General features: G+C 36.5%; 2 long non-coding RNA genes across 2 annotated transcripts; both read left to right on the plus strand.

The window, feature by feature from the left end:
* The first annotated feature begins 1,024 nt into the window (after positions 1-1,024).
* LOC309492010 lies at positions 1,025-1,971 on the plus strand. Its single transcript, XR_014203396.1, has 3 exons — positions 1,025-1,324; positions 1,462-1,565; positions 1,821-1,971. It is a non-coding gene; the product is annotated as an uncharacterized lncRNA (long non-coding RNA).
* A 3,942-nt stretch (positions 1,972-5,913) lies between these two features.
* On the plus strand, positions 5,914-6,890 carry LOC309492011. The gene is made up of 2 exons (XR_014203397.1): positions 5,914-6,014; positions 6,516-6,890. It is a non-coding gene; the product is annotated as an uncharacterized lncRNA (long non-coding RNA).
* Positions 6,891-12,509: the final 5,619 nt, after the last annotated feature.

Raw genomic sequence — 12,509 nt, forward strand, 5'->3', positions numbered from 1 at the left:
TATGATTTATAACACATTTTTAAACACACATTTAATTGTATTAATTGCGAGCAAAAGTTAAACAAATGTAAACAAAATTAATTTGCATTTAAATTCAGTTAAAATACATTAAATTTTAATCACACTACACTACATTGAAAAAAATATTGACTTTTAGTTAGGTTAATGAAAGTTTTGTGAACTTACAGAGTTTAACAACACAATGAGTTAGAACAACTTCAACTTAAACAGAAAAGCTGAAATAACATTTAACCATGCATGATATATGAATATGTTGTTTAATGCGCATGCGCGAGAAATACTACGTCATTATGACGCACTACTTCACTAGAGTTTGAAAAATGCGCTATGTTTTGCGATCCGTTTGCGATTCGTGATGATACTAAAGCTAGCCAAACAAGAGAACAAAAGGAGCACCACGTTTGGATGTTTGTTTGCAGATGAGACGTTATGCTGCAAATAATCAGTCAAGTAAGTATATCTTGATGCTTTCTTTAGTTAATTTTTTTTCACCGTAACATATCAGTTGCTGGGTGCATTTTAATCACAGATATTATAAACTCAATAGACTCGGGAGGTGAATTAATCATGTTTTCAATAATTTATATATGATTGCATTCTAATAATGTCTTGCATTGTAATGTGAGGAAGGTGTGTGTGGTCGTGTTCGAGGAATTTGGTTGCTGATTTTTTTTTTTAACTAAACCGACTTTTTTAATTATTTTAAACAAGCTACTAAAAATTTGCTGAATGCTGATCCAATATTGTAACACTCGAAGACGTTTATATACATTTAATACAAATAATCAATTTTATAACCACCATAAATATTTAATATATTACCCACCTCTAGAAAAAAATGCTTGTAATGTGTTCAGTTTCATTTTGTATTTAAAGAGTTGTTCAATTACTATTTGTTTTGGAATATGTCATATTTTTGTGTTTATCTGGATTTAAACATTCATTTTGCAGGATCAGTTCATATTTGTTATTGGAGATACAGTGCAAGCGGTGTGGAATCACAGACCTGTACTGAGGAGGTGATGTTACAAGATTTATCATGACAGCACATCCTGATCAAGCTAAAACACTACTTTCAAGTCACTAACTATCCCTATAGCTTTTAAATGCTTTGAATCTTTTGCATGTCATGTGCAAGTAATAAATTCCCACCTGTGCATTTACACATGCACCTATAATCATCATATATTTTATAGGTAACAAACCAAAGGAAGAAGGCTTGCAGCATTGCTGTGTCAACCGTGGTAAATACAGGAACAGGAACATCCTTCATGAAGATAGCTATGTGGGGCAAGCTTAAAATGTAAGAATACCTTTCTTAATTTGCATTGGTCCTGGGTTTGCATGGGTCATATATCTATATTTGTGTAATTGATAAAGTTATGCTTAATTCCCTGTAAAGTAGCAATAAAAAGGTTCTCTATTTTTAATCACTTTAAGCCCAGTGTCAGTAAAGATGGCGTAGTCAGTGGAATCCTGGTGTTTGTGGGAAATAGAAGGAACCTTGCCCAGCTTTCTACTACGATGTGGCCCTGGTGACTGAGGTAATCAATCACATCACACATTCATCAACAGTTAACAGTCAAAATTTTACATACACCTTGCAGAATAAATTTTGCGTACATTTTGTGATCCCTATTATTGATAAAATTGTTAACATTTTGCAGATACTGCAAGGTGTATATCAACTTTGAAGCGCAACTGTATATCTATCTCTTTCATTCAATTGAGCCAAATATAATAATGGACTGGATCTGTATTAGAAACAAATTTTCTGTTTTTTTGTTTTTTTCCTCAAGGCATTTTTTCTGACTTTCCTGCATCTTTGAAACATTTCCATTCACATATACTCTGGAGAGCATCTGGGACATTGACATAAACAGCACTTTCCAACAACTTAAAAAATTGGGTGACAAATCATTTTGGTTTTTGTACTTTTGGAGTTCTTCAGGGTTTTTTTTTTGTTGAGTTTTTTTAGTTTTTTTTTTTTTTGACAAACTTAGATTCACTGTAATGCTGGAGTAAGCATTTGGTCCTGTTTAATGTTGGTGCTGGTAAAGGTTTAAAGGGATACTCCACTTTAAAATGAAAATTCTGTCATCATATACTCACCCTCATGTTGTTTCAAACCTGTATGAATTTCTTTCTTCTGCTGAACATCCCTTTAAGAGCTAAATAACAAGGTTCGGTAACTTTTAATTAGGTCTCATTTGTTAATATTAGTTAATTTTTTAGCCAACATGATCTAACCAAGACTAATATTATCTTACTTAGACTAATAAATGCTTAAAGTATTATTCATTCTTAGTTCATGTTAACTGAAGTAGGTAACTAATATATTTTTGTAAAGCATTACCCAAAGGTCTCTTTCCAAAACTGTTTGTGTTTATGCATAGTGTTTCTTGGGGTTTTCTTGTGCATCAACAGAAAGGTTTTTATGTACTTCTTTTTGAGATTATTTTGTCAGTAAATTTAGAGGGTTTTACATTTAGTTTTGTTGATTGTAACATTGCATTTAATTCACACTTAAGTGTATTGTTAACTGACATTAAAGTATATTTTAAATCACATTAATTGCGTGTCATTATATTGTGTAGTGCACTTTAACTATATTTTGAAGATATTAGAAGCAATTATGATAGTAGATATAAAGTTGTATTAAAGTACCAATTAAGTTGTTCCAAAAAAACACTCTTAATGGCAACTTATTGCATTTTATTTCAACTTAATATGTGATATATTTTAAATTAATTGCACTTAATGTGCATTCAGTGTGTCGAAAACATTGCATTTAATTCACACTTAAGTGTATTGTTAACTGACATTAAAGTATATTTTAAATCACATTAATTGCGTGTCATTACATTTTGTAGTGCACTTTAAGTATATTTTAAAAACACTAGAAGCAATTATGAAAGTATATATAAAGTTGTAATAAAGTACCAATTAAGTTGTTCCAAAAAATCACTCTTAATGGCAACTTATTACATTTTATTTCAACTTAATATATGATATATTTGAAATTAATTGCACTTAATGTGCATTCAGTGTGTCGAAAACATTGCATTTAATTCACACTTAAGTGTATTGTTAACTGACATTAAAGTATATTTTAAATCACATTAATTGCGTGTCATTACATTTTGTAGTGCACTTTAAGTATATTTTAAAAACACTAGAAGCAATTATGAAAGTATATATAAAGTTGTAATAAAGTACCAATTAAGTTGTTCCAAAAAATCACTCTTAATGGCAACTTATTACATTTTATTTCAACTTAATATATGATATATTTGAAATTAATTACACTTAATGTGCATTAAGTGCGCCGAAAAGATGGCATTTAATTCACACTTAAGTGTATATATTTAAAGTATATTATTTATGTAATAAGTACACTTTATAAAAGTACACTTAAGTGCACTTTTTTTTCACAAGGGAGCCCCTGGTATAAAAACATCTTGTTTCGTCAAAACCTCTGTAGCTAGTCAGGAGTTGGAATTGCGAGTATTGAAAACGATCAGGATAGCGTATATTAGCATCTAGTTAGCATAGCATTTAAAACAAACAGCTCACACTGAAAAGCGACGCAGTGCCAGACGCTGCTCCTCCTGCATGGACTCCACCACCGCAGCGCCGTCTTGATGAGAGTGAGCATATATCACAATTTATGTTCCTTCCTATGAGGCTAAAGCTAACCCTCTGGGGTCGACAAACGCACTGGCGCGTTCTGCTGGATGTTTTCACATAGCAGCAAAATAGTCATTTATGGTCATACAGACATAAGAATTATGAAACAATTCACTGTTAAATGTCTATTTTTTTATGTGTCCACTTACAATCGAAACAAAACATTGTGCTTTTGTAAAATAAAGAAAATAAACAGGGTGTGCTTTCTGCCTCTCCGTCTCCGTGAACTTTTTTTCTGGAGCTTAAACAAAACTCCCTGAATACTGGTCAACACAGGCATAAGCAATATCTTTATACACATTTAAGTTTCTGCTATTAAATTATCTAATTCAAAACGAAAACAAATATTCTCTGTTTATGTAATCTGTATGAAAAGATAGAGATGTCAGTCGTTCTCATATGGCAACTCATCTGCGCCTACAGAGAGTGTGTGCTATTGAAACGGGTCTCAGGTGCTCTTGAGTGTGAGTTTGGAGATTTGAGTTAGTTTCTGAATAAGGACTGCAGAACTTAGATCCTGCTCTGTCTCTGCTGCTACCGACTATGACACAGACAACACAATGAATGTTGGCAGAAATACCATTGTCATGCAAGGCCCTATTGCTGAGTTGGCAATCGCAAATCCTGAGGACTACAAAGCTTTGAGAGTGACCTTTAAAAAGGGAGAAAGCATCCAAAACTGTTCAGATATCAGTCTTGCACGATGCCTGGCTCAGCCTAATGTAGACATGATTTGAAAGAGAGTAGTGTAAACCAATATTTCTCATGTTTGTGTTCTCATCCTGGGTTAACCAAAAGTGTCCCAAAATAAACAATCATAGGACTGATGGATTATGATCTATGCAGCAAGTGTATCCATACAGTTCATGGCCAGAAGTTTTGAGGAGCACAGATATTGGAACAGAATGTTATAATGATAAGTTCCCACAACAATTACAGGTCTCGTAATGACGACCAATCTGTTTCAGGAAAACGTGACGATCGAGCTGACAGAGGCCATAACTCTTTAACCCTCTGGGGTCGGCGTTCGTGTTGGTGAGACCAGCTCGCTTTTTTTCTTCTCAGTGCAAATTTGATTCAAAACTGTTAAATGTCTTCTTTTATTTGTGTACACTCATAATAAAAACAAAATGTTGTATTTTTGGGGCAGTTGCTCATTATCATTTAAAGAGACATGCACCGAAATGGGTCGCTGTGAACAGAGCTGTTTTTGAGGAGGTAAAAAGGTGTTGTTTTACACAACCATTGAGGTTAACCAAACTTTACATGAACACCCTAAAGAATCACACCAACTTGAGGAAAATGGGCATCCGATGACCCCTTTAACCATTTCCGATATGCAAATCTTTCCGCCATCTTGGATTTTCCCAAAAAATCTACCTTTTTCAAACTCTTTTAAATCCCCCGTTTGTCCGATTCAAACAAAAACTGACATGCATCATCTAGATCTCAAACTTTAGTGTGTCGTACCCCCTGAGGCATTTAACATCCTTCTGCGAACCCCCTTCTCCTCCACTTAGACTGCAGTCACACCTCTTCCATTAAAGGACAAGTTCGGTATTTTACACTTAAAGCCCTGTTTACATATCGTTTCTGATGAAATAGAACGGTTAAGATTACATTTTGGACACATGCTGCTGTCCCGAGAATTTTAGGTTTCTTTCGCTCCCCCATTTAATAATGCTTTAAATATAAAATGTTCAAAAGAATAAAGTATGCAATGATGGTAAAAACGAAGTGATACTTTTAAATATTAATTTAACCGCCAGTAGGTGGTGGTAAGTCACTGTCTTTATGAGTGATTCAGTGAGTCATTCATTCAGAAACGAAGCAAGTATTTATGAATGGGTCATTGAATCATGAGCTGTGTCCCAATGTGAAGGCTGCATCCTCCGAAGGCCGTATTTGAAGGCCGATTGGCTGCATTTGAAGGCCGATTGCGTCACAGCGGCGCGACGAAGGACGTCCCAATTCAAAGGCTGCATCCTTGGAAGGTCGCATTTGAAGGCTGATTGCGTCACCGCGGCGCGATGAAGGCTGTCCCTATTCAGTTCTGCATCCTCTGAAGGCCGTATCTGAAGGCCGGTTGCGTCATCGCGATGCGACGAAGGCTACCCTGATTCAAAAGCGACGCAAAATGCGCCCTTCGTTTCCTCATGAAAGGAAGGATACATAAATGGACACTTAGCGGCCTATCCTACCCCATAAGTCATTGCGCGCCGTTGACGACAGCATTTATTTATTTATTTTTAAAGGCGGTCTAGACTAGAGATCGGTGGTGGACAGCAAATTCAAATTTAAATGTAAGTATTATGTTTTCATTTACTTAAATAGCTAGCGAAACCGAGTTAAAGTTTATTATAAACTTCATCTTAACTCCTTCGTCTCCATTGCGTGGCTTCATTTGTCAGGTAGTTTGAGGCAAAACCTGTGCTAATATTAGTTTAACGACCTATTTGTAATCTCACTTGTGTATTATAAGAAATATCACTCACCCTATAAAGCCCACAACAATAAGAAAAGCAGTTGATAAGGCAATGGGGTTTCACTTTTATGTGTTTTTGTAGTGCTGTCATGAAAGCTATGTGGTTTTAACCAAATTTGAGTATATAGAAATATGATTTCTTAAGTATTTTGTATGCATGTCTTGATGTGTCATATTTTGCAGTGTTAACAATGCACTTAAGATTGCACCCATGTGTTAAGCTTTTTTAGACCAATTCAGAAAAAAAAAAAGAAAAAAAAAGTAAGAAAGTTAATACACACGTTAATACACAATCCATGGTTAATTTGCTCTGCCTTAGGATTGCAAGTGTCCTGGGACAGGTGAGGGTGTGAGTGGGAAACCCACTGCTGAAACTTGGCCCTGGTTTGTCCTCAGGGCCCACGGTGAGGAGGAGCCAGCACCAGCAGCAGCAGCACCAGCACCAGCACCAGCAGCACCAGCACCAGCAGCACCAGCACGAAGGCAGAGGCGAGGAGAGCACAGGAGAGCAGGGAGAGGATGGACAGGCTGTTTTCTCTTCTTGAGAAAATGATTGAAAAATATTTATTTTTTTCTACATATTCTTGTTTAACTTTTTTCACTTTTATTTTTTAAAAGGAAAGAAAAAATCTGTACATTATTTTTATGCAACTTTAAATGTGTAAATAAAAGAGAATGAATTGTTCTGGACATTGTTTATTTTTTTGACAGTCATAATTTCTACATGAAACAAACTCTTGTATACCTTTTTTTTTCAAATAAAATTGGTAAATGAAAATCATTTGTTCCACGGGCTACATTAAAGTACTTTTTCCAACTATTAACAACATACGTTAAACATATCAAAATCAACAAACATTTACAGTACATAAAATAAGAAAAAAATGATGTAGACTTTTATTCAGCTGAGCAGGGAGACCCTGGAGCTGCTGGACTGGAATGGGCTGCCCCTGGTAAGGCCTCTCTGCTGGTGGGACATCATCTGGGACGCTCTCCAGAGTGTTTGAGTGCATATTTCCACTATCCACTAAGTTGTCTACCAACAGGTTTGCAGGGCTAACTCAATCGATGGCTGCCATGTCACTGAGGTCTTTTTTTTCTTTTTCAAAAAGAGTAATTTCTGAAAAAAGTACTTTTAATAAGTTTTTAGTATCAAGAGTAAAACTAGAGGTATGTATTCTGCGGGGGGAAAAACTCATTGTCTGGGTTTTTATTACATTTACATTTATGCATTTGGCAGACGCTTTTATCCAAAGCGACTTACATTGCATTATCCTATACATTCATACATAGGCATGTGCAATCCCCTGGGATCGAACCCACAACCTTGCGTTGTTAACGCAATGCTCTTACCACTGAGCTACAGGAAAGCTTTTATTATAGTTTTGTATTTATATTATGGTACTACTGCATTTTACTTCTGAATATTTTCAAGGTTGTTACATTATATACATTTGTGTAGTTTAATGTAAAATCATATGTGAGGGAAAACAGGTTCAGTAGGTTATTTCTCATTTGTACGTGAATATTGAATGAAATATGCAGTTCCGAAAATTAAAGTAACAAAATGTAGGTCTATTGTCACTATATTAACAAATTGTTGCTAACTACAGCTGCGTCCCATATCAAAGGGCGCATCTGAAGCGCTCGGACCGGTCTAGACGGAGGATCGTTCTTGTCGCCTGGCAACCGTGACAGCTGCCGATGACGAGCGCGAGAAATACTGGACTTTTTTATATTCAATTGGGTTTTATATTCAAACCGGGCTAAACCGAAAATACATGATCCGGCAGCGCCGGGGCTGAAACATCCTCACCATGTCCTCCAGTAAAATAGAAAACATAAAAATTACAATAGCCAATTCTGGCTCCATAGCTGTTTACTCAGTTAGGCTATATCAAATGAATTATCAGGATGGCAGCTGTCCTCTCGCACCGTTGAGGAGCGGTGATCAGAAACACCTGGTTGCGCAATTAGGAAATCCTATGAAGGCTACATGGTACGTCCTTCGGAGGACTCATAGGCTGCATCCTTGAAGTCTTCAGTCCTTCGAAGGATGCAGCCTTCACATTGGGACACAGCTATGGAGTGTCACGATTCGCTCAAAGCCACAGATTCGTTCACGAGACACCGCTGTGTGCTGCAGTTCTGCTGTGGCGTTCGTTGGAACTAATAGAGCAAAAACTACTGACAAAACGAAAATGAACATCACTTAATTTTATCCTTTTGTTTGTTGAACTGTTGTTTAAAATCAATGTCACGTTTGCAATCGTGTGGATATCCGGGAAACATTACATTCTTGCTCATATAATATATGATCAATATTAAAAACAAGAAGGCTGTGTCTATTTTTGTTCTTCACGCTAGTAAGTGCTAAATCCCCACTTTTACAGAAGGTACTTGTCGTAAACGGCAGTAATGTAGTGTGATTTGCTAAGGCAGATACTCTGCATGCAATCTATCATACTGTGTTGATGCAGTCAGTTTTGACTGTGGAAGATGAGGTCATTTTATTGGATGTCATTTACAGCATTTTACCTGCTACAAATACAAGCTCAGTTTAATGTTTTTTTAAGGTGGAGTAGAATTTGATAAACAGCAAAACTCAGCATTTTGTCGGCGTACCCCCTCTGTCACCTTGCATACCCCAGTTTGAGAACACTGATCTGGAGACCCTCATGGCAAAAAGTTGTCAAAAGAATTTAAATTGGTGATTCACACTCGCGATGGGTAGCCAGAACAGTCGAGGTAGGCACGGACACTTTAACTACAAAGGTTATAACTCTTGAACACAATGAGATATTTTCGCCAAATTTGTTAAACTCATGTATGAGTTCATTCTGTGGCCACTCAAAAAATCTGTGTCGATTCACCACTTGGTGGTGGTATAATATGAAAAAAACATAAAAACAGCTATAACTGTGCAACCATTTGTCCGATTGGCTTGAAAATTGGCATGCAGTGTCTTTGTCCAAGTTGCCATGATGATTTATGAGGACATTCATGTCTCACGAAAAACATGGCTGCCATCATCCAATAAAGTTTGAGCACCTATTAGACCAGGATAATGAAGACCGATCAGAATATAACTCAGTGGGCCTGTTTGACTCATAGCCCCAGAGGTCTGTGCGAAGTTTGAAAGAAAATGGCCACCGGGTGGCGCTATCGCGTTTTAGACCCTGGTGTGGCCCAATATGAGTAACATATGTTATGTGCTCAAAGTAGAAACTTATCAAAACTGTGTACATATGTAGAACTAGTCATATCGAAGAAACATGCTTTCATGGATTTCTGATGCTCACAAAGATGAAGGCTGTAATACTTCTGTTGTCCACAAGAGGGACCACAGGAAAAAAATAAAATAAAAATAAAATAACATTCTATCAGTTTCCAGCATTGACTGATAAATAAATGCTTAAACAATTTTTATTTTTCTGCACTGGTAATATAGTTTTGTATAATTAGTTTACAAGGAAATATGTGAAATGTTTATAGACCATTAAAATACATTTTCACAACATATCCCAATAACATTGAAAACATATTTACCTGTGTGTGTGTGTGTGTGTGTGTGTGTGTGTGTGTGTGTGTGTGTGTGTGTGTGTGTGTGTGTGTGTGTGTGTGTGTGTGTGTGTGTGTGTGTGTGTGTGTGTGTGTGTGTGTGTGTGTGTGTGTAAGTATGCATATTGTGTATCAAGTATTATTGTTAAGCCTTTGTTTTCTTTGTGTGTTTTAGCGTATTCTTTTGTGCATATTTTATGGTGTCATACATTTCAGTTTGACATAGACCCTAACAGCATAGATGGCATAAAGGTATTAAAAAGCTTGAATAATTGCTGCTTGCAGCTATATTTATATTTTTGATAGTCAAACCAGTTAATTTACATTTCCACATTAGGTCAATTCCACAAAAAAGCGTAGACCTGTTATGATTTGGTGGTGTTGCATTCAGCTGAGAGAGAGAGTGAGAATCCAAACGCAGTTTAATGACAAATGTAATGCAAAGTCATAGTCCACACCAGGCAGAGGGTCAAGCACATATAATCAGTCCACACACACACACACACACACACACACACACACACACACACACACACACACACACACACACACACACACACACACACACAGAGTCCACAGAAGGCTTACAGGAACGAGGAACCCAAGACTCAGGCAAAGATTAACATGAGGAACACAAGACCTACATCTATATTGAAGATCCATCTCTTCTCTGCTGCTTTTAACTGTTATTAACTTACATGTGGTTTATTAAATGCTTTGTTATGTTTTATGGGTTGTTTGTGTATATGTTTTGTAAGGTTGGGTCTGTAAAGCACTTCGGTTGTTTTTAAACGTGATTTAAAAAAATAAAACGATTGACTGACCTGTGTGAAACACTGACAGCCAATGCAAACCTAAAGAAACAAGACTTCATTCTGACTACAGAGCAAAAGCCATGTAAATAGACAGGGATAATGATCAAATGAAACAAGACACAGCTGCAACAGTTAAACTAATTCTGAGCAGGGAGTTCTGCGAAATGTAGTCTGGGAATAAGAGAGTGTATGGGAGCAGTGAGGGACGAGGCTGCCCTCTGCTGGCAGTGAAGCGTAGATGACACAACACCACTTTAGTGAGAGGATAGGCTTCATTACACTGAACTTTATACAGATGCTGTACATAAAGTATTGAATGAAAGTCTCTGAAATATCTGTATTTGATCAATATTGCATTTATTTCACTTCAGTTGTGGTAAAACACCACGTGAGCGTCACTACGGGAAGCAGAAAGTGTGCGGCTTCTCGACTCAGTAACTCTCTCCGATCGGGTACAGCCCTAGTCCAACACATCTATTATCTGTTGCATATTGTATACTATTTCACACACTATTAGTAAAAGTAATAGTAGGCAGTATAATAATAATAATACATTTTATTTATAGGTGCCTTTCATGGCACTCAAGGACATCTTACAAAATCCTTAAAAGCAATGACATTAAACAATAAAACCAGTACAGCAACAACCATTAAATCACATAAAAACATGCCTAAACAGATACGTTTTAAGACGAAATTTAAAGACTGAAAGACTCGAACTGTTGCGAACTTCTACAGGAACTGAGTTCCATAAATGGGGAGCCGCATAACCGAAGGCTCGTGACCCCATAGAAGTTGTCCAAGTGCGTGGAAGAACAAATGTAAGTGCAGAAGCTGATCTTAAAATGCGGGAAGGAGTATGTATATGAACAAGATCTAGAAGATATGAAGGAGCTAAGTTGTTAAGTGCTTTGTAAGCTAAAAGTACAATTTTAAAATTACATGGAATTTAATTGGTAGCCAATGCAAATTTTGTAAACCAACTGTAATTTATGAAGATATTTGAAGGAAACCCATAAAACAAAGCATTAGAATAGTCGATTCGTGATGTTACAAGAGCATGCACAAGCGTAGGAGTGCTCTCGAGTGAAAGGACACGACGCAGACCATTTATATTCCTAATATGGAAGAATGCACAACAGGTACTTTAGACATGGTTTACAACAGGTTTTTACACATATTTACATATTATTTTGACCATCAAGTGTCCATCACTCTCAATGCCAAGAGGCAGGAAAACATTGCCACACATGTCTGCTTAGAAAACTCACTCTTTCAGGTGTAGATGTAACAGGGTAAAAAAAAAAAAAATGTTTCTATAAATGTTATGTCTTTCACCAAAATTACTGTTTTGTTCATTTAATAACTGTTTGGTGATTAGTGGGTCATTTGCCCTTTCACTTGTGAGACCACACCCCTACCCCCAGCAGAGAAGGTTATCCAATGCTGAAGATGGTGGTAGGTAAAATGTGCTCCGGTGAAATTAGTTTTTTTGTAACTAAATATTTGTTAATTTCACGAATAATATTGAGAATAGAGTTTGTGGATGTTATGTAACAATATATAAATTGATGTTGATTGTATGTGACTAACTTTGTGAAGTTTAGATGCAACCTTCTCAATATGTGCGTTGCATGGCTGACGCCATCTTTTCAAATCAAACGCATATGAATCTCTCATTTTTGTTTGCTTTTGTAGATGCATGCATGTGTAAATGCCCACTGTCGCCAGAGGATATATGTTTTTCCTTGTGTTACAGGTATGCTTTTATTTTTGATTCTTGACTGTTAAAACTGTTCTATTAAGACAAATTTGCGCTGTGTCGCAGTATGGTGTTGAGAAGGTTATCCAATGCTGAAGATGGTGATGCATGCATGTGTAAATGCCCACTGTCGCCAGAGGATATATGTTTTTCCTTGTGTTTCAGTAAACAACGC

The sequence above is a fragment of the Leuciscus leuciscus genome (assembly GCF_965113295.1).
Source record: "Leuciscus leuciscus genome assembly, contig: HAP1_SCAFFOLD_829, whole genome shotgun sequence".
Classification (NCBI taxonomy): domain Eukaryota; kingdom Metazoa; phylum Chordata; class Actinopteri; order Cypriniformes; family Leuciscidae; genus Leuciscus; species Leuciscus leuciscus.